The following is a 23,925-nucleotide window of genomic DNA, read 5'->3' on the forward strand; positions in this document are numbered from 1 at the left end:
TTGTGGTGTGAACCTGCTTTATCCACTAGAAGTGTTGGTCCTTTCCAAGAGCCTGCAGCTGACACATTATTTTGCAGTCTTCTTAAACCAATGTAAAGTGCTTTCTGAAAAGGAGATCCATTTTCCTCCTGCAGCTTTTAACCAGCCTTTGGTCCCTGCCAAGTGCTGGCCAAAATGTTGTTGAGGTCACACGCATCAGCTCAGAGATGGTTGAAGCTAAAACTAGCTCCATTTGTCTTTGCTTCTGATCTCTGCCCAGACCTGGTTCACCACACAGCCATGTCAGCACAGTGTACCCAGGTTGATATTTTAGTTTGGATTACAAGTGCCTTCTTGAACTAACTCTGGATCATTCTATTTTACTGTCCTGCAATTCACATCACAGGGAGATTTGAGAACAAAAGAACTGAGCTGATTTGTGGTAAAGCAGAAGAAACAGCACACCTAAAACACTCCAGCCACCAATGGATGTTCATGAATGGACATTTGGTATGCAGGATAAGCACACAACCAGCCTAAATTTACACCCTTGAAATATGTACAAGATGGATGGCACATCCTCAGGACAGCCATTCTGCTTGGTAAATTTATGCCTGCTGTGCTGTCCTAGCTGCTGATATAGGTGTGTCAGCAAAAGGGGGACATGAATAGTACAGGAATTGGCAGCCAGAGAAGGCAGGGCAGCTTCTTCAGGGAGCAATGTTACTTCTGTCAGATGCAAGAGGCCATGAAATTGCAGCACAGAAAGAGCCAACAAATACTAAAGGATAAGGGATGCCTCAAGGGTTAAGGATTGACTGAGGGTGCTAAGCAAAATTGGAAATAAACCCCAAGTTCCATATTGGACTACTGTCTCTCTACTCATTTAATGTATCTGGGCCCATAAAAGGCCCAGAAGTAGGTTCTGGCCCTGGCCCACCAACTATAGGCCACTTGCTGCTGACCTAAATACCTGCTCCATGGCTTGCTCTACTGCATGCCGCTCCACACGCAATGCCCTCTGAGCACGTTGATGCTGAAAGCTGTGTTGCAATACAGAATTACAGAGTGGGTACCAGGCACTCTCCAGATATGGAAGAAAAAAGCTCCCACATTTCCCTTCACCCTTTTTAGCCAGATTTTGCATGCAGCTCTGTCTCTTGTATGTGTTTGCACACAAAGCTTCATGCAATATTTATGTAAAGCCATTTCAACTACTTCTGCGCTCTTGTGCACTCTGCACTGTAGAGGTTGCTTCAAAAATAAATCACACTGCTAAATAAAATCTGTCTTCATATTCAGATTTATTTATTTTGCCACTTATCATTTGGTAGATTTTGGTCTGCCGAGAGGGGGTCTTCCCTCCCCTGTCACCTCTTCCTCTCTGAAGAGTATAAGATCCTGTACTCCCTGCTGACAGATTTGTGTTCATCCTTTGCAGTGCATTGGTTCCAGGAAGGAAAAGAAATACAAGAACTGGCAAAATAGTCAACTGCCTATGTCACATGGAGAGAAGAAGCTCCAAGAGAACCTGAGTCCCTGTGTGGCTAGGATCAGTCAAGAAGAAGGGGAGGGGAATCTGAGAAGACAAATTTGAGTTTCTCCCCATAGGTGAAGGAATAATAAGGTGCCAGAGAAGCAGGGAGAATGAGAAAGCTGGACAGTATGGGAGAAGGAGACGTGCAAGATGTCAAATTATATGAATGACAGAAGGAAAACCAAGATGTGACCTTAGACACCACAAGTGAGGGGCCAGGCCACAGAAGACTATTCAAGAATTAAGATGCATCTCAGCAGAGTGTAAGTCATGGAGATAAGGGGAGGGAGGGCCTGGAAAGGCAGAAGGTGAAGGCAGCAGAAATGCCAAACTGAATGAGCGTAAAATACTGTCCCTTTAATTTAGTCAGGAAACGACAAAATAACAAGTCCATAAGTATCAAGAGAAAGAGACTAACTGTGCATAGTGGAATAAAGATGAAAGACAGAATGAGAAGAGGACAATTAGGTGACAAGATGGAGAAAAAGGTGCATTTTCTAGGTATCATCCTCAAGTAAAATAAATAGACACAGAAAGAAGAAGAGAGTAAGACTAGGCTCTCCCCTCCCAGTTACACTGCAGTCAAACATCCTCAGTGAAAAACTAGTCTGAGATAAGAAGGAGGCTCTAGTCCCCAGATTAACTGTGACTGGACAATCTTTGGAGGCCCCTCTCTCTCAGCAAACCAAACATCTCAAAACTCTTATCAAGAGCTAAGTAGTAGGACTGTTTACATGAAGAAAAAAAATATATAAAAAACCACCCTCCCGGTTCAAAACGCTGTCCCAATCCTCGCCTGGCTTGTGGCCACAGCTGAGGACTTGGCCTTACACTCCTCCATAAAGTTGATATTCCTTCTCTGGGGTAATCATCTGAAATTCTTCAAAAAACAAGTAATCCCAGATTCCCCACCCTAAACTTGAACGTAGATACTGCAAGGAGGGAGGCACCGAGTGATCTGCAGGGACAAAGAGACGATGATTGAGGAGCTCTGTTGCTAGGATGTTAGGTGTAACTATCTGCTACAGAGGTGGTTATGAAATGGCTCATCTTTTATGATTACTCTGTTTCACATCCACTTGGGGACTATGGTTAAGACCCACAGCTGTCACTGTGCTGCTGATACTTTAATCTATTCTAATGTTAATTTTCTAAGCATTTCTTAATTGCATAGGATAATATAATGAGGTATAAATCTTAACAGCAAACCAGACCGACATCAGTTTGTGTTATCATATTACCATGGTTACATTATTATACATGTGAACCTTGTGCTGGTTACTAACCACAAACAATTCTAGCAAAAAAACCCTCCACCAAACAAGCACTAAACTGAAGCAATGTTTCCATTTTGTTTTTCAAACAATCCACATTTCTCTAGGTGCAGCACACCTGCAGTGCATTTTACTCAGACTTCTGCAGCCTACATTTATTTTCTCGTGTTTGTACAGTGCTGAAAAATTTCCATGCTGTCAACAAGATGCAGAGGCCAAATTCCTTAAATGTGGAATAGAATCTTTAACACAAACTCACAGTATTCAGATGACAAGCACTACCTCTCAAAACATTAACACGTTTGTGTTGTTATGGCAAAAAATGCTAGTGACTGCTACATTAGGAACCATTGACAGCTTGATTAGAGCCCTCAAAGGTCCAGTTTCCCCTTATTCTAATATGATTGGACTGTATCAAAAGATATGGTCCCACTTTCCCTCACCCCCCATTGTCCATGTGTCAGGGAAGGGATAGAGTTTGCCCACTGCAATGATCTGATTCCCCTGATTTGATGTATGTGAAAGGAACACGCACAGGAACCAGGAATGACAGCGATACTGTCCCTTTCCTTACTCCTGACTGTAAGTTTGGGCATTTCCTAGCTATGCCTCTGTTGCAGATTATTGTCCCACCAGCTGTGCAAGGACCATGGCTGGCAATCAGATCACCACCCTGACGGGAGTTTTTTTAAAAAACAGCTCTTCTTTCCTTTTTATTAACCCAGATATTGCAGCAATTTAAGCATGAGAGTTGCATGGGCACAACTGAGAAGGCAGATCTGTACAGGAATGAAGAGAAAAGCGCAGGAAACCCTCCTTCAGAAAGCTCTATCCAGAGGGAATGTGGAAGGAAGGATGGACTGTTTGCAAAACAAGAAGTTACTCAGGAGGCTATGGAAGAGGATGCAGACAACAGCTGCTTGTGGGGAAGTGACATTAGAGCTCCTCCAGACATTCCTGTCAGACCACGAGCCATGCAAAGACATTAATTTCCTTTTTGCAGGCAGCAGCCCATCTGTTGAATCAGGAAGAGAACTGGTTTTGAATCACCCATTGCTGCTTCAAATGCTGTGGAGCTCCCCAAGGCTATGAAAGACCCACTTCTGCTGCAGCCAGAGCACCCCATCTGGAGGAGTTGTGAGACCTGAGCTCAGCGAGGTATCACAGTGCTGCTCCAGCAGTGCATGCGGCCTGCCTCAGGTGTCAAACTAGTAAGGAAAATTCAAAACGTGCTTCTAATCCTTAGATTAGAGAAGACATGTGAGAGAATTGGATGGAAAAGGTGGAAAGCCAGGCAAGATCAGCTCCATTTCAACCTCTGTTTTAAGGATAAGAGAGGGACTGATAAGGACAACACAGGGAGGGGGGAACATAGAGTTAAACAAACCAGTGTCACTCATGATGTTCACAGCTGACAAGAAACAGAACTTGAAACTACCCCCCTCATAGTTCACTATAAAGAAACTTCACCAGCATTTTAGCAAATCACCCAATACATCATGTCCTGATGCTAACTGGTGAGGACTGCATTCCCTCCCCAGGCTCATGGACACTGCTCAAATTAAATCAGAGCTGGACTACTCCAAGGGACACTTTTGTTCTTTTTTTTTCCTCTTTCTCCCTCATCACCAAGCAGATGATGTTCATTGAGTCCTGCTGCAGTTATTTTTGATTCATCCTTACAATAGCATATCTGATTTTCTTGTACTTAGATTTCTTTTCCTTTCATGGCCTAGGCTTCATATTTACAATTTTTAATGCCTAACCCTGGTGACACAAACTTCATAGTTTAATGCCTTCTTGCACCCATCTCAGCATATCAGGCTGGGAAGAGCCCTCACCAGTGTGGCCTTTGCAGAAGAATATCTATGAAATAGGGAACAATCAGCTGCTGGGAGTGGAAGAATAAAAATGATGGGCTTAAATTACAGCTTGAGATTTAGAAAGTCTGGGGGAAATTCCCAACAAAAAGAATTGGAACAGCCTGCAGAAGAGAAAGCGTCTCCATCATAAAGTGTCTTTGACAAAAGGTTAGGCATGGATATGTCAAGACTAATAAACACTCTTCAAGGGACAACAATGCACTGAGCATGAGCTCATGCTTTTTAGGTCCTACATTAACATATGCGCCGATGGCAGCCAGTCTAGTAAAGCAAGTAGAAGCCAGACCTGGTCCTACCACTGGGTGCCTTCCCTTCTCCTCTCCCCCTTCCTTCATCACTTTATCTGCCCTAGAAAAAACACAGGAAAGGGAGTTCCACCATTGCTTGGCTATACATCGAGACACTTGAACGTGTCCAGAGAAGGGCAACAAGGCTGGTGAGAGGCCTTGAGCACAAGCCCTATGAGGAGAGGCTGAGGGAGCTTTTATTGTTTAGCCTGGAGAAGAGGAGGCTCAGGGGTGACCTCATTGCTCTCTACAACTACCTGAAAGGTGGTTGTAGCCAGGAAGGGGTTGGTCTCTTCTCTCTAACAACCAGCACCAGAACAAGAGGACACAGTCTCAAGCTGCACCAGGGGAAGTTTAAGCTTGAGGTGAGGAGAAAGTTCTTCACGGAGAGGGTAATTTGTCATTTCAATGTGTGTTCAAACGAATTGGACCTGGCACTTGGCGCCATGGTCTACTCATGGGGTCTGTGGTGACAGCTTGGACTCAATGATCTTTGAGGTCTCTTCCAACCTTAGTGATACTGTGATATTGGAGTGGATATCAATACTCTTCCTATCTAACCGGGGGGCCACCAGGCCCCCCGGCCTTTGTTGTCACCACCACCATCACCCAGTGTGCACCATGGGCACTCACCAGTGATGAGAGGAGGATCCTCAGCCCAGATGGGCTCAGCTTAGGGCTTCTGCCTTTCCTGGGGGGGATTAAAAAGGGGAGTGGGTGGGGAGGGCAAAGTGGCCACACCTGGGGTGGGAGGAGACTCCAATAGAGCCCAGGTGCTCTGGGATTTGTGGAGGAAAAAGGGGGGAAATGGGGTGGATGAGGGACTTCAGGGGTGTCAGGTGGTGATAGGACAAGGGGGAATGGAAAAAAAAAGTAGAAATGGGTAGATTCAGATTGGATGTTAGGAAGAAATTCTTCACCATGAGGGCAGTGAGACAATGGAACAGTTTGCCCAGGGAGGTGGTAGAAGCCCCATCCATGAGCGTTTTTAAGGCCAGGCTGGATGTGGCTCTGGACAACTTGATCTAGTGTGAGGTGTCCTTGCCCACAGCAGGGTGGTTGGAACTGGATGACCCTTGAGGTCCCCTCCAACCCCAACAATTCTATGATTCTAAAACAATTTTGCAGTTTAGGCTGGATGTTAGGAAGAAATTCTTCACAGAAAGAGTGATTGGCCATTGGAATGGGCTGCCCAGGGAGGTGGTGGAGTCACTGTCCCTGGAAGTGTTTAAAATAAGACTGGGTGAGGCACTTAGTGCCATGGTTTAGTTGATCAGATGGTGTTGGGTGATAGGTTGGACTTGATGATCTTGAAGGTTTTTTCCAACCTGGTTAATTCTGTGATTCTGTGATACAGAAATCTCTTCCTCCTGCCATCAATAGCCCCAGCCTAACATTTGGAGACCTAACCATGGCAGCTGTGCAAAAGACCACTCGTGGTGCCAAGTCCTCCCTTGCTCATTCATATTGCTAAGCCGTTCTGTTCTCCCAGCAAAACGCATCTGTGTTCCCTTCTCAGGCCCATGTGCCCAGCAGCCCTACTCTGCTCCAGCTCTCTGCCAAGAGGAGGAAGAACAGTAGTGGGTTTTGTCTCCAGCCCTCCCTGGGCTGCAGCAGCAAGACATCTGCGTAGGGGTAGGGAGGCAAAGCACAGCAGGGCAGGAAAGGCAATGCTGGGGGCAGCTCTGCTTTGGGTACACTGCAAAACCATGGTAACATTGCTACTGGAATTAAGTATAGCAACAGCTCTCACTACACAGCAGTTTCAGTCTGTGTGAACATTTATCCCACACAGGGTTAACCTAGCTAGCTAATGTATGGTTGGTAGTGAAGGTATAGCAATAATGACAGCTGCCTGGCCCAGATGTTGTGTCCCAAATGGGCTTATACACCCCATGCTCTCCTTGCTAGCTGAATCATGACACCTACCTCACCACACATCCACAAATAGCCAGGACCTGAGGTTCATGCTTGAAGTAGTAGGCCCTTCCCAGAAGAAAAAACTTAATTTGCAGTAGAATTTGCATTCAAACTGCCTGTGACAAGAGCAGAGCCAGGTGCAGTTGTGCTCTTTGGATGGCCTTGGGACCCCTTTGCTGAAGCAAGCCACATGATGGGAGCCTGGGGCTGGGCAGAAATGCTCACAGAAAGGCTTTCCAATGCAAGCTGTCTGCAAGCCGTGGGAAGCTGAGCAAGATCAAACTGCACCCACATGTTTTAGTTCATACAGCCTTGACAGCAACAGCAAGCACTTTTGGATTTTTTTCCTCAGCAGATTCTAACCCCACAGTCTTTAAATAAGTTGATTTAGTCTCAGCTGATGATCACTTGGACAAAGGTGCTTTACACCAGCTGCCAGTGAAAAACGACCCCTAAATACGAACCAGAGTCAACCTGCATGTATCTTGTTTGCACCAAAGAGTACATTTTATGAACCAGCTTTTAACCTTCCTTTAGATATGGGCAAGCTGAGGGGGGCAAAATAATCAAGATCACAAGACTTCAGTGACAGAGAAAGGAGAGATTAGATATACCATCCCCTGTCATTTGGGCTCTTCCTTTATGCCAGGAGATGTCATGTTTATAAAGGAAGATGGCTCAAAAGATCTTGTGGTAACATTGGTCTGCTAGGTGGTCCTCAGTGCATCAGTTTGCTCTCACTGTCTCACCCTCATGTTCTTTTCATGTAAAATCTTAATTTTTTCACTTAAGAACTTAGCCTAATATTTTCAGCTTTATCTACACAGGGTTAACAGGAGTGAGTCTCATTTAGTTATAACAACAGGTCAAGGAAACACACACACACACACAAGCACAACCCAAAAACCAAACCAAACCAAACAAAAAAACCCAGCATAAATCTCTGTCTGAAATCATTCTCTTTCTTCTGTGCTAGGGAGAACAAACACAGACCTCTTGTTGTTGCTTAAGACACGTGCCAGGACGAAGGGAGGTGTCACTGGCTCCAGGCTTTGCATCAGTGAGTCCCATAAAACTTGGAAGGTTGGGTTTGCAGTCATGGAGCCTGTGACATGTAAACAGCAGGATGTGAATTGGAACAGATAGTGCTCAGGTGGGACTTACCCTTAGTCTGAGCTTTAACTTAAAATCTGAGCTGAGAGATTACCACACATGAAAGGATGGATTTTGATTCAGGTGCAAAATGACCTGCAACGGTAGCTGAATCTCTTTTGGCTTCCCTGTTCCATCATTTCCTGAGTTCTGAGCTTTTTACCTATGTTGGCTTAAGAGGGAATATAACTTTTTAATCTTCTTTAATGGAGGCATTGTCCTGGAAGAACATATTTTCTATCAACTCAGGCATCTACAAACCTGCAAGAGAAAAGAATGGCATTTCAATTTCCAGAAATTACTGGCCCAAAACTTTAATCTGAGTCTTACAGCTGAACTGATTCAGGGCAAGCTGCATCTCTGTGTTACTGTTTGCTGTGTGAGCATCAGATGTGCAGACAGCAATTTTTATGGTTTTTAGAAAATAGCCTGCAGTGGCAAGGCAGCCCTGAATAAGTTATTTTGTTTCAAAAGACGTTGGCATGGCAAATGAAAGCCTCTCCTTCATATGGCACTGCTAGTCATGGGACAGCACTGCCAGCCCTGTCCCAGGACCGACTCAGCAGCCAGGCTGCCAGTCCCTCCAGAACTGAGAGGATACAGGGGAGGGAGGGCTCCATCTGGTTTGTCTGGAGAAGGCCACTCTGTGATTTTAACTCTGTCTTTCCTTTAAAAGAAAGCCTAGTTTCTGGTTCCATTTTGGTGCCTCTGCAGTAGGCTGAAATTGTTGCCCAGAACCATTCCCTCTCTTCAGATTATTACCTCCAAGTGGCTCTCAGATTCCAACTGTTAGTCTCATGCATAATGTATTTCATTTCAAGCCTTTCATCTGTGCATAAGTTTTCCATCTATTTCCATCCAGGTCTCAGACACTTTTTACCTGCAAAGCAGGAAAAGTTGCTATTTTCCCCACTTCTTTCTGGAGCCTCATATCTCTCAAACATCACATGCCAGTTCCAGCTCTTGTACACCAAAATACTCTTTCAGGGGATGAGGTTCATATCCATCCTCTTTTGGGGACACTTCCATTCCAGCAGCATCTACACTGACTGAAAGGTTCACTGCCTGCAGCTACTGTCAGTTCCCTACTGCTGGTGACAGATCAGCTGGCTCTGTTCCTGTGATCACTCCCTAACCCACATCACCCACAGGGAGCCTGCTTAGCTTATACTCACCCACTCCTTTTAACCAAATTGACTTCAGGGGCTCTCACAACAAGAAGCTGGTTACAAGGAGTAGCACAGCAGCCACCAGAAGAGGACATGAGAAGGTCTGCAGTGTGCCTCTTTGGTTGGGCCAGCAGAGCAGCATCACCCTTTGACATCCCAGTATTAACGTGATGCCTTGAGATCACTGATGGAAACTGCAGGACAGCAGAACTTCTTCAGGGGTTGTGCTGGACGTATGTTCAATGTCCATAATTCCCCATCTTCTCTTGCATCATCACCTGGTGGCCAGGGACAAGTCATTTAGATGATGTGGAATAGCAGTGAGAGCAATTTTAGAGGAACAAGCCTTCAAAGCAGGAATGCAGAGCTCAGCAGTCAAACATCCAGCAGTATCTGGATGCCACTTCTTTTCCAAATCCTTTCAGATGCAGCCTAAGGGGTTAGTATTGACTTAAAAGCCAGGGGCCCTGATTCAACAAAACCAGCTAAGCACTTAATAACATTAAGCACATGCTCAAGTCTCTTCCTATTCAACAAAGCACTTAAACACATACTTCACCCCTCTTAGATGGCCCAGAACCAAAACACCGAGCACTCAGGATTTCTTCGACCTTTATTTAATTTCAGAGGAGGGACAGGAATTCAAGCCCTGATCCATGTTTTGCAAAGGGTCCCTACTTGCAAGTGAGTCACACTCCAGCTCTGGACCTACACACCCACACGATGCTTGCACCTCGCTGATCTATGCTTGTGTTCATTAAAGAGACTAAACTGCAGGCAGGGAGCTGTTAAACTGTATTTCTGTGCAAGGTTTAAGTTGATGACGCTTTCCTCAACTCCACCTAACTGAGATAAAACACTGAGGCATCACCTGAGTGTATAGTGTGCATCTGCTCAGCCTAAGAGCATGCAGCATTTGCAGAACTCCTCCAGTTTGGCTGCTCATCCAAAAATTTAAAACACAGCCCAGCTCTGTAGCCTGACTCCCAGAGTCATGTGAAACCCTCAGCCTTTGGTTATTATTAAAATGCCACAGACTGTTCATTTAGCAGCTGCAGAGGGAAAGTGCAAAGACAGTGAGCCTGGAATGCTGTGGGACGCAGCTGAGGAAGGGGACTGACAGCCAAGAGGGACAGCCTCAATCTGCCTCTGAGCAGTTGTTTCAGATTAAGGCAAACATCACCACCTTGCTTTGCACACATTTCCAAATGCTGCTGCTTCCTCCAACACCACCTTTTTCTCTTTTTTGTTTTTGAAGTTTTGCTTCCTACAAAAAATGAGATGCTCCAGAGCAAAGCAGCAGGTATCGGGAAAAGGAGCAAAGAAATAAATCATAGACTCATGGAATCATAGAATGGTTTGGGTTGGAAAGGACCTTTAAAGCTCATCTAGTCCAACCCTTCTGCCCTGCACTAATAAGCTGGGACATCTTCAGCTGCATCAGGTTGCTCAGAGCTCAGTCCAAACCTGACATGAATGTTTCCAGGAGTGGGGTACCTACCATTTCTCTGGGCAACCTGTGACTGTGTTTCACCACCTTCACCATAGAAAATTACTTCCTTATAGCTAGTCTGAATCTCTCCTCTTTTAGTTTAAAACCGTTACCTCTTGTTCTGTCACAACAGATCCTGCTACAAAGTCTGCCCCCATCTTTCTTATACGCTGATTTTAAGCACTGAAAAGCCACAATATAGTCTCCCCAGAGCCTTCTCTCCTCCAGGCTGAGCAACTTCTGGCAGGACAGAATGAAGCTATGAAATAAAAGACCAGGCTTGTCCCTGGGAGACTCAAAACAAGTACACTGTCAGTTGTCTGGGCGAGCAGAGTAAGGGGTATTCAGGTATCTAAGGCAGCAGGAGGAGGAAAAAGCCCTCAATAGAATAAACCTTTATTTTAGAATAAACCAAACCAGGTTGGAAGAGACCTTCAAGATCATCGCATCCAACCCATCAACCAATCCAACCCACCTCAACAACTAACCCATGGCATTACCAATTGCCTGGAGGAGGAAGAAAATAAACCTGGTTAAAAAGAAACAGCAGAATTCAAATATCTGCACCATGGGCCTGCCAGGAAGAGCATCACTGGAAGGTTTGTTTATTAAGTGGTTGCCAGTAGGGTAAGAGGAGGAAGGAGAACCCAACCAAAGACTGCAGGGGCCATAAGGATGTTGTCACTTTGAACAACAAAATGCCTAGGGACCCAGCAGGCCTCTTCTTGCTGGTCATGGCAGTAAGAACACCAGCAAAGTCAGAGCAGCTGGAGGGACCAGTTCACTCAAGCTCCTTTCTATTGGTGATGTCCAGAGAAGCAGCTGTTGTCCTTCCCAGGCAGCTAGGCTCAAGGGGAGACTGGCACAAAGACTAAACATGAGACCAGTAATGACAAGAGGCAGGTGTGATACCTGCCTTAAACCTGCCCTGTTAATTGGTTAATTTGAAGAAAGAAAGAGGGGAAAAAATACATACATATATATATAAAAAAATAATACATATATATATACACGCACACACACATATATATACACATATGTATAAAAACACACATATTTAAAAAAAAACAAAACAGCTCCTTGCAGCCCAGGAGCACACAGAGAGCCTGTCACCCTCAGCTGGGCTCAGCCCCCTCTCTGCATTTGTGCTGATGATGCCAAGGTGCAGTGGTTCAGCAGATGATTTCCCAGCCATGCAAATGGATGACATCCCGGTGCAACAAGCTCTCAAAATTACCCCACTGCCATTGCAGAAGACAAACACAGCAGCCTGCACCATTCTGATGAGGCAAGAACTTTATCTTTCATGAGCAGGTATATGAAGGCACTAACCACAACATATCTGAGAGGGCCACAGTACTGGGAAGGATTGGGTGGAAAGTGCTGGCACAGTAACAAGTGTTTGTCTCCTCAGTGTTGCTCACTGCCCAGAGGCCTTTCTCTGCCCTCTACCATCCTGCTCTGAAGCCAGAGCAAGATAAAAGGTGGGAAGAGGATGGACCCAGCCCAAGAGCCACATCCAGGCCATAGGGTGCTGGCTGGATTGTGCTGGTCTGCTCAGACTTTCCCCATCACTTTCTAGATCACAAGTAATTTCCAAGAGGGTGCACCAAGCATGTATGTGGCAGGGGTTTTGTCAGCTCCATGCACAAAGTCCAGATGATCAACACTGGCTTAGCCAAGAAGCAGGCAAAAAGCTCCAAAGCCTTTTCTTTCCCAACCACTCCCAGCAGCTTAACCAGGCAACCTTGTAACTACAGTGACCAAACCCCATATTTCGTCCTTGACCCCTAGGACATACACTGCCTTATCTTCTATCCCACAACTGCAGAAACCATCAGAAACCTGCAGCCCTCAGAGAGCACACGATGGCTGCAGTAACCGCTGCGGGAGATTTATGAGGGCAGCAAGCTCTTGGTTTCCCTGGTCACCCTCAGAGGATTTACAGCCCCATGCATTGAGAATGAACAAAGACCTGCTGTTCCTCATCAGAGACCTTATGATTCTGTCCACGGGGAGGAGGCTTCAAACACAGATAACCTTTGCAAGCAGAAATAGCCATTCCTGGATGTAACATGAGCGATAGGCAGAAAGAAAAGCATCCACAGTGATCTGGGAAATCTCAGTAAATGAAGTTGGGAGTTTGCATTATTTGTAAGGGTAGAGAAGAAAGGTTAGTCCTGGGGCAGCAGGAGGAGGAAAGGAGGTTGGTAGCAAAGTCTGTTCACGTAAATTTGACTTCTGGGCTGGTTTTCTCTTGGATGTGATACAATTAAAAGTTTCTTCTGCACAGGATTGAAGTGGTGCCTTGAGGTCTGCACCCAGTAGTCTTGGACTCCAGTTTTGAGTGAGCTATGCTATTTGACATGTGATGCACCTTTGGGCAGTTTTTGGAGTACAAGGGCTGATAATTTTTCAAAGGCTTTGCTGGAGCCTGTGCACTTTGCCCCTCCATCTGTGCTGGGGCTGTGATCTCTCTGTAATCAAGAAGACCACTACCAGCAATGCTTTCTAAAAGACTTTGCTAGAGCCATGACCTGTGTGGTTTTCCTCTCTGCTTGTTATCCAGCCTTAAAGGACTGGCATGAGACTTGCACTCAGCTGAAATACTGCTTCTGCTAATGGATCTGACCATGAATCCCACACAGCTGTTTACTGTACCCTTTGTATTGGAGTCATCAATGGAGGAGGAAGGAGGGTAAACAGTAATTAGGATGCAGATTTCAAAGAGAAGTGCATCTGTGCCTTTGGTTTCTGCTTTGTTTGGTGACATCTTCACAGGAAAAAGTGGATTCTTTTTTTTTCCCCTTAACCCTTTACATTAGCAGAGGAAGTACGAATTTGTGGTAATACTAGTTGCTATATGCCTTTAGAAAAAAACAAAACAATCAGTAACACCTTTCCCTGGCGATGCTGTATCTCAGTAAGTGGCTTCCTGGAGGAATATATCCACAAAGGAGAAAATTCCCATTCTAATTAGAAGGGAATCTCTGAGACAAGCTTTTCCACTAAAGAAACAAAATGGCAGAGGAGAGATAGCTAATGCATGTAGACAAAGACATGGAAATTAATTGCATTTATTACTAGTCACAGCTGCAAAGATGGGTCGTTTCTAAGTTTGTTTTACAGAAAGTGGCAGGAGGAGTGGGGTTTAATAGTCATCCCTGTTAAGGTAATGAGCCAAAACTAATGGTCTCTCCTTGTTTAGAGAGGCCACAGTTCAGTGGAGCACCTAAGCATGTGTGCAGCTCTCACCGTGGTTTCCAAGGGATGATTTGCATCTGCTAGAGTGATTGTTGATGAGCAGGATGCTTACAGCTGCTTAAGGCCAGGAAGGGAGAGGAAGCATTTTCTCAATGGCAGTCAAAATCAATGGGATGATCAGTTAGGATCATCCCGTCTAATCACTAGTGTCCAGGGGAGAGGAAATCACTTCCTAGAGAAAACAAAACAAAACACACAAACAAAAAGAAACTCAGTGTCATGAGGAGTTCCCCACTGTCTTGAAGTTCTTAGTGTGCAAACAACGAAATCTCTCCCTGCTCTTGCAGATGAGGAAGTGCAGCAAAGGGGCTGGCAGGACTTGCACCCGCTGTACTGGGTACAGCTGAGACAGAGGTAATGGCACATAAAGAGTGAAAATAATTGCATTTCAATTATAAATCAAAACTAAGTGAATCCAGCCTGCCCACCAAGAGGTTTTCAGCTGCCCCAGGAAAATGCCTGGATCCTGCAAGAAGGCAAGTCACTGGAAGGACTGCGGCTGGGTCCACTGCAGAAACCAAGCTGCAGAAGGAACATCATTCCTTGTTTCCCTCTCTCCCTCTCCTGACTGCATACTGTCATCCTCTCCATAGTCCAGCAGAACACAATCTTTTTGTGCTAGGTTAGTTTTCTGCTATTTTAGCCAGACTAACAGAGTGGTGGTGAATGGTGCCACATCCAGCTGGCAGATCCATTCCAAAAGAAAGCCATAGCTACCTTGTGATGGATCCAGCAGGTACACCACTTAGACAGGAAGACCGGAGCCCTGTTGCAGCTTGATACCAGCATCAATCTCCCTAAATCACAACCTCTCTAACGGTTTCTAGGCTGCATTACTTGAAAGGATGATGAAAAGGTGAGCAAAGGAGCTTCCAGAGATCACTCCTTGCCTGTACATGAATAAAACCAGAAAGTGTTTGATCACAAAGCTGACCATGGCAAGATGGGTGTCATTTGCAAAGCACTTATGTCACCTGTACATGAGAGGGTTTGAAGGGTTTTGGTAGCTTCCATCCCAAAGTGGAAAGCAATTTTCTGAGGCATAGACAGTCAGCCATAGGCTGAGAGGTGTTAGACTAACAACAAAAGGGAAAGGTGCAAAGAAGGGACAAATGGAAACTCATTTAGCACATAATGAAGGTGCTGAGAACAAATACAATCAAAGCAAAGAAGGAAGTGGAGAGAGATTCTTTCATCATCTACCCACCAGAGATAGGTCCTGGCTAATAAACAGGAAATACTGTTGTACAGGAAAAAATTTGGCTGGAAAAGTGGAAACGTGTTGGGAAGCTGACTGAAGTGGTAAAATCATGGCTCTTAAGAAGGCTTAACTGGGGACAAGATGAAGAACTGTTAAGAATTAGGATCTCATGCACCAAGGTCATTGGACTTGGTAGTAAATTAATCAGAAAATTGATGGCTCAATCATCTACAATAAAAATCACAAAATAGACCAACCAGTATCTGCAGTGGAGCACAAAATCAAACCTGTGAACCATCTGAACATCTCCCTGAGCAGCTGCCAAAGGCAAGGAGGGGAAAAGGGCCAGATTGTCACAGGGAAACTTCAAATGGAGTGAATTCAGCAGGAAAGCTGCCTCCAGCACTGAAACAGCCTCTGTATTTGTAAAGATAATGGTGATTATTTCCTGTCTCAAAAGAACTCGCACATCCAACAGGGGAGAATTGTAACTGAGACTTTTTTCCTTGGCAGATACAGAGAATTTGATCACAGGACTGAAGAAGCACAGTAGCATAGGTAAGAAGTGATTGCCACTTGAAAACATTTGTTATGTGCAGACAGAGTAAAATCAATCCTAGTAAGGTATTGCCCTGCTGCTTTGCCAGGCTGCTGTTACAAACCTGAAAACAATCATGAGCCAAATCAGTCTGGAGAAGGAATTTAAACAGAAGAAACAAAAAGAAAAAGAAAAAGAACCAAAACACAAACACCACACAAAAACCAACCCAAGAATGATAGAACTGGAGAATATTGAAGAAATTTCTGTATAGTGACCAAAAGCCACAGTCTGACAACCAAGAGACTATTACAGTGGCTAAAACAACAACTCATTCTTCACTAAGAGAAGAATATAAATAAACTTTATGAAGCAAATGGGGAATAGGGCAGCTGAAGGCAGTGAATACAAATCAGAAAGTAGGGTGTACAGATCATCCAAGTGTTGAACAAAAGTGCACAAGAAGCAGGAGGCAGCCAAGAGAATTAGAGCAATTGCAGCATTTTTTTTCCCCCCAGTACAGGGAAAGTTCTTGTTTTCCATGTGTGGGCAATAACCCACACAGAAAAGGCATCAAGATAAAGGCAACATTTTTGGTGTGTGCCCTTTGAAACCAGCCAGATGCTAAGGCTACCTCATATGGGGCTGATGACATACTTTTCACTCCAGTGATAACTAGGGTGATTGTTAGATGGAGACTAGACACTTAAATGAACAGGTTTGTACACCCTGCAGCTGGGCAGAACCATCTATACTGGGCTTTTACTCTGAAATTTCCCATTGCAGCTTTGCTGCCACAAGTAATGCTGTGGAGGAGCAAGGCCAAGAAGTATGTTAGGTAAGAATGGGTAATGCAACACCTAAAACACTGGGAGTAGCCTTACAGTAAATCTCTCCCATATCTCTAGTGGTAAATATGAGCTACCATTGGCAAACAGATCTTTCCTGTCCTCAGAAAGGGCAGTGGAGTTTTCCTCCTGGATCCTGGAGATTAAATCTTATGAAGAGTCAAGCTGAGGAATTGCTGGATGCTTCCCTCGGAGCAGTGAGAAGGACCAGAGCTTAGGGTGGGACAGGAACTTGCTGACACTCCCCTGCAGCTCCTGGGCTTGGGACTCACTGTGGGATAAGTTTTGCCTTTCCAGCTGGACACTCCCAAACCCACTTCATCTGGGTTTGTTAACAGAGATTGTTTATTGCAAAGCCAGTTTAGAAACCCCATATAAATAATCTTCAGCTTCTTCCCCAATCTTTTGCAGAGCTGCAGCCCTCCAGGGAGCTCCCAAAACATCCTTAGAGTTGTCAGAAAGGCAGAGTTAGTTATTAGAACCTTTTACTGATGGAGACTGATCCAAAGGAAGGGTTACCCCAGGGCAGCTCAATGAGCACATGGCTGGGATTGCTTCCAGGACAAGGCACCTCACTGCTCTCTGCTCCCCTGACTGAGCCCATGCTGACCACCTTCCCACACAGGTGGGCAGATCTTCTTTTCAAGATAAGGGGCTGATGCTTCGTGGCACTGATGCATGGAAATCAGCCTGGGTAGGATAGGATATATTTATCCTCTGGGCCACTGTTGGCTCAGCTATTGACTGCCCTACTCCTGGTACATGTGCAGAGGCATGTAGAGGTGGTATCTTCAACTTCTAGTGTCAAGAAAGAAGCAAATCTATGGAGTGGCACAGATCTGCTGTATCCGTGCAGCCATGGTGAGAGTTGGCTCACATCTCTAAATGATGTCCATACACACCCACCTCCACTTTCCCAGAAAACGCCTTGTTACACCACTACCAAAACCCCCTCGATTATTAGCTATTAATGAAAGCATTCTCCCGAGAGGTGGGAAGGAACAGGAAAGCCAATGAGCCCAGCCCAGCTTACCAGAGCCAGAGATGTGGGGTGTGCAGTGCCAAGCAGTGATTGATGCAACATGGGCTGTCCTGTGCCAATAAACAGAAGAGACCTGGTTTGGTGAGAGAGGAATCTAATTCCCATCTGTGTACAGCTAGGGCCTGGCCAAAAACTTCGGAACAAAAAGCAAAGCTACACACCTTGAGTCCACCATGAACCCTTCCGCACTCCTGGGTGCTGCTGGCTACAGCATATCAGTTCTTATTAATGCAGACTGTTCTTTAGCAAGGGAAGAAGTCAACGGAGTAATATACTCCAGATTCATTACTGTCAGCTCACTCAGAATTATGTGTATTAATGACCAGATTATATCTGTTTATATAATACAAATTACCATAGAGTGACTGCGGGCATTGAATTGCGCCTTGTCTGTCTGACACACATAAATAATGGAGGAGCTCACGCTGCATTTGGTACACATGACTAACCTTTTATCCCTGGCACCCCGGTGCAGGCTGGAGAAATGACTCGGGTTTCAAATTCCTCACTCCAGCTGTCATTAGCCTCGCAAAGCGCTAGCGAATCGGCGGCTAATTGATGTCCTTGTTGGACATTATTTTATTAGTCAGGCCTGGTGAGCATCAAGTGGAATTTTAATGCTCTCCTATCCTTGGATTCGTGTGGCCATAAGTGTTAAGGCTTGTAAATAACTAACTGCACCCTAAGAGTTTTAGGAAGGGACAAGTAAGTTTTCCTGTGGGTTTGGGTTGCTCCAGCTGGCCCTGGGGTTCTGATCAGTGTAAGCTCCTGACAAAGGTGAGCTGAGCTCTGCACCGGGTAGAAGGAGCAGCCCAGAACTTCGTTTCTTGGTGATGCTGGTTCATAGGGTGGTTTATCGACCACCTCTGCAGTTCACATTGTTCTTGGCTATGGATGGTCCTCAGGGAAGCTGATGCAGGGAAAAGAGAGAAGCAGGAGTTCGAAAATACCCTTGAGAGAAGGTTAAAACGAAGGCTCAAGAGATCAAGCTGTACCACACTGCCTGGTGCTCATAGCTGCACCAAAAATACATCATTGCATCAAGCTGTCCCAAACATGTGGTGAGGAATAAAGGACTTTCAGAACCTGCTGTGAGCCTCTGGTTTGTCTGAAAACCCACGTGCCAGGTCATGGAAGGGTTGGGGCTTAATAGCTGTGTCGCTGATCGGTCAGGGCACTGAGCAGCAACCTCGTGCTGGTCCTGAGAGCCTTTCAGCCGCAAGCCCACAGCTGGGGAACCCAGGGCAACAACAAACTCCTCTGTGAGTATGTGGAGGAAGGTTTTGCTTTGACGGACACCATGCAGAGGATGTTGGTTTGAAAATAGCAGCCATTTTGCTTTGAAACTAGCTAAGCAAGCTGAAAATTAGCATAGATTTATAAATCAAGGACAAAAAAAAATATTTTTGCTTTGGTTGAAATGAATATTTTCCTTCTGAAAATGTCCCTCCCCCCCGCTTTGTCTTTCTAAACAGCATTGGAAAGCCTACTGTAAACTCCAACCTCTTGAGCTCGCAGCCGGTGGATGCCCTCAGTAGCATCCCCTGCTGATCTCTTGGAGCTTCTCTCCTCCCTTTCCTTCCTCTACCCATCTCTCTTGGACTGGAATTTTCTCTTTCTACAGGAGTGTTCTGCATTTGTTCTCAAACAGAACCTCTGAGGTGCAATGCAAAACCAAAATAATTTAAACTAAAACCTTCATCAGTCTCATGAGATCTTTACTCCAGCCCTGCTTACGTACTGCACAGGCTTTCCAGGAGCTGAGTACAAATGAACAGAGAACTTGGGCACACCAGGCTATTCATACATTAGGCAATAATTATAATGTATATTAACTGCCTGGGTGTTGAAAGAGTCCCAGCATGAGATTGCTTCTCTAATAGGAGACAGAAGTGATAAAAGACAGTAATAGATTGCCTTTCAGATGTGGAATTAAAAGCAGCAACTCATTAGATTATTTTTTCTTCACAGCCTCTAATCGCAAGTAGTTTCCTTTCAAGTCAGATTTCCATTTCCAAGGCTAAGCTCAGCAACACAAACAGAAATTAAAGGGGGGGGGGGGGGGGGGGGGGGGGACGACGACGACGACACACACGCTATTCTGACCTCCCCAGCATCACAGGAATGGGGAATAACTGCATTCAGCTCAGCAGTACTGCCCAGCCAGAGCAGGAGCCCAGGAGCCAGCCCACCTAGGCAGCCTTCTGAAGATCCTAGCATCAAAAGATCAGGATCTGACAGCTTTTTTTTTGTCCCTTTTTCCCCCCTCATGTTAGCTGCAGCCACTGAATTTCCTTTTTTAAGAGATAGCTTAGAAGATAAAGCTTTTGAATTAGAGAAATCAAACCAAAAATGAAGTTACTTCAAAGCAGTGGGGGAGAGTCTTAAAAACTGACATTTCCACTTACCGATCCAGTTTGTCTCTAGCAAGGAATGCTTTCCAGATGATTTTGGCTGCAGCTTTTAAAAGCAAAGTATAGAAAGCAGAAGAAAGAAAAAGCTGCATTTTAGCTGAGCTGGGAAGCACAGTAAATAACATTCATTAGGTTCTCCTGGACAGTTTTAATGACTCAGAGTTTTAAATCATTCATTCAACAACCAAAATACAGTATAGTTTCAAATCCAAATCCTTTGGCAAGAGGTGCAAAATCCATAAAATATTTGAAGAGGAGGTGAAGTGCAGGGGGGAGTACAGGGGAAGAGGAAAGGAGATATAAAATCAGGCTGTGAATGGTGTCGCTGGTCAAAATTAATCTAAATCAGCCGCAAAGTGTGATTTATCTGCATTGATGGCACCTAAAAATAAAGGAGTCCAGAGCACCTCCATCATCTTCCCACCCCCAGAGCCAGGACCAGCACAACCACTTGCACATTTTGGCTGCCTGCACTCCCAGAGACCCCAAGCACGGGTTAACCAGGTTTCACCGCTTGCATTTATAGTAGCTGAGCTCTTAAACACAGATGGTGATTTGGATCTGGCTGCACGAAAGCTGCATTTTTTTCCACTGTGCTGTCCACCCACCCTGGATGGGAAATAAGCTTTTCAGCAGATCAGGGTTTTCACAAGATTCATGCACAAAGTCAGGCCTGGGGCATAGGGCTAGTTTAAATCTCCCAAAGTGGCATGGTCCCTGTCTCTTTGGAGCAGTCCTGCTGTGTCCTCCCAAGCTGAGTGAAAACGCTGATAGTCCTGGCAAGTGGGGGGCTCAGGCAGCTGAGATTGTATGTGCCCAGCGCTGCTGCTGGGGAGCCAGGGTAATTGAAGGTAAAGCCCTGCAGCTTGGTCATGGCTGTCGTTGACGAGCGTGGGGATGCAGGGAGCATCCTGGAGCTTTTCTGGAGCCCAGGGGCTGGTTTTGGGTGCACCCTGATGGAGTATAGTCACAGCTGTCAAACAAGAAAGAGTTTGCTGTGGTCTGGGCAGGAAAGGGATTTGGTCCCTATCACACCACACCACGGCCCAGCAGGCCCTGCTGGCTCAGACATGCCATGCCTGGATCTGCCCTGCAGCCACTGTGGTTAGTCACAGCCATGAGCATTACCCAACATGCTCACCAGCTGGATATCCAGCCTCTGGTCAAAACCAAAAGCCCACAAAGACAGAGCCTCTTGGCACACTCCAGCTTGGCTCTGCTCCCCAACTGGGTTCATTCCTCCAGAGACAAACAGCTCCAGCCCTGTGGCCACTTTCTTCACAGAAACAGGGTCAAGACCTAGAAGTAGCTATTAACCCCCCCTCCAAAAAGTCCCCGTGGATTAATTTTTGATGCTAAATGCTCTCCCCCTGCTCCCCCTCCCTCCTACTATCCGATTGCAGGGAAAGCTCTAGCACACAAACAAAAAATGCACAGCTGAAAGCAAAGCATCCCCCTGAGAAAACAAGGAAAACAGCCCAGTAGTGAGTCCTTCCCTTTGCAGCTAAATCCATTGGAGATGAGCAGTGTAGACCAAGAAAACTCAGGACTTCCCACACTCTCAGTCTTTGATGATTACACATCCTCACTACAAGCAGGCAATAAAATCCTGCAGCCACTTCAACAAAATTAGATCAATTCCATGGCTACACATCCGCATTTAAACCTGATCAAATAACTCCTCATCCTGAGGAACCTGGGGAATAGCTCTTCATGGGGAGAGCACAAAAGAAGATGGAATCAAATTAAAGATTCACACAAATTAAAAGGTTCCATTTTTAAAAGAGGCAGGGCTAAGCAGGAAGGAGCTGGGGAATGTGCTTCTTAATGAGCTCGGTGGCAGGAGTATCTTTAATAATAGATCTGGTGGGGGAACCCTGTAACCCAGCATGGTTGCTGGGAAATGCACGAGGCATTTCCCTCTGCACTGCAATAAAACCAAGGGCATGTGTCCTCTGTGCACAGGTGGCTGTTAATGCTCTGTCTGAGCCCCAGATTAGATTTTGGTGACCAGAAGAAAAATGTGACATTGGGCTTATGGACAGGCCTGGTGATGCTGAGTCAGTAGCACAGGGTAGAAAGTGTCCTAAAAAAAAAAAAAAAAAAAGGAGGAAAAAAAAAAAGGGGAAGAAAATGAATAGTTATGAAAGAATATGAATAATTCTATGGTAGGATGAGATCCTGGGTAACTCATCTGTGCCTCTGTCTGATTTGAAAACAAACTCAGCTGGAAGAATGCTGCCTTCTTCAAAGTATGGCTGGGGATTTATAAAAAGGGAAGGTTTTTCCCCAGGATCTGTCCTTGATTGCTGGGGCAACCTCAAGGCAGCCACTTACAACATGAACAGGACTTCTCTTTATGAATAGATCGGGATACCTAAGGTGCTTGTAGTGATGAAACTTCAGAGCTTTAAAAATACATGTGCATTGCTTAGACACATCATTTCCCCATGATTTCATTCTCAATATGAGATTTCTCTAACTTTTTCTGGGTCATTTACTGCTACTGTTCTTTTGTTTGTTTGTTTTTCTTTTCCTTTTTAATTACAGCAAAAATGCTTCCATTGCCAAGAAAACATGAGTTTTGAATAAAAATTTCCATTTAATCCACTGATGAGGTGGCTCTAAAATGACAGCCTGAGCTTGGTACCCATTTTGGGGGCAAACACCCCATCAGTGCCATGGACCTTGAACCCATCAACCCACTTTGTTGTCCATGTCACACAGAAAGACAAGGCAGGGCAATAACCCTCAAGAAAGAAAAAATACCAATGCACTTGTTTCTAACCCGTGCAGGAAACAGAATCCAAGTTTAAAGAGCTTCAGAGCATTTCTCGATGCCCCCATGCCTGCCCAGCATCCCTGCTGAGACCCTCTGCCATAAGCAGACCCCACTGCAGATAGGGTGGTGGGGAGAGGGGTGCACGCTACAGATGATCACATCTTTGTTACAGTTACTGCAGGCAACTTCAGCTCCATCACTGCAGCTCAGTTCTGCAGCTCTACAGGCTTTCTTCAGTCAGTTGCATCAAAATTTATTGTATCCCAAAAGAACAAGAGCTGCAGCACGGCTCCCCTTTCCAGGAGAGGTGCAGCAAGAGGAGACAGGCACTCTGTGAGCAGGAGGTGAGATTTATGTGAGCAGTTGTGGGAGGGCTTATGAGGTTCAAGAAAAACCTGCAACTGATTTTTTTCCATGGATGACTCCTTTGTGGGCAGCACTATGCTAAAACCTGGAATTTTAATATATTGAAACCTGGGATAACATAACAGTAAAGGGCTCAGGACATTCACAAAACCCTTCAAAACTAAGTGGCCTTGGTGCCACCATACTCTTAATCAAGTGTCCCAACCCAGGACCATATTGTCACTGTCTCTCACCAGCCACTGAACACAAAGAACATCCTGAGTCACTCGGTGCCATCAAAAATGTCATAGTACTAAGTCACTGTATTTAGCACAGCTCTAAACCATCACCTGCCTCTTTCAGGTCACATCACACCAGCTCCCATTAATAAAGCAGAGAAAATATTTGTCTCTCATGACTGTGGGGTGAAAAACACAGGGAGCCCATTGGCCCCTAGACCTGCAATACCAGACACTAATGAGAAGCATAAAGAAGCCCATTCTTACTTAGGGATTTCCTGATCCTGGTCTTACACATTTTTCCATTGTTATTTCTGGGGTATCCCTGTTGCTTGCTTGTTTGATGACGTATGAGACCTGGAAAGTCACCAAGGATCAAGTGTCATAATGTCTTTAGAATCTGTCAGGACCTGTCAATGGGAAGAATCCTGCATAGTGGCTGGGTCTCCAAAATGCCAACATAGAGCAGAGCATGAAGGAGAAACTTTGCTTGCTGCTGCTTCACTTTCCCAGCATGACCATCTACTGAGCCTTTGAGCTAAAGGGGATTTTTGTACTT

Source organism: Melanerpes formicivorus, unplaced genomic scaffold (genome assembly GCF_026170545.1).
Source record: "Melanerpes formicivorus ecotype bairdi unplaced genomic scaffold, bMelFor1.0.p_v2 SCAF_17, whole genome shotgun sequence".
Classification (NCBI taxonomy): Eukaryota; Metazoa; Chordata; class Aves; order Piciformes; family Picidae; genus Melanerpes; species Melanerpes formicivorus.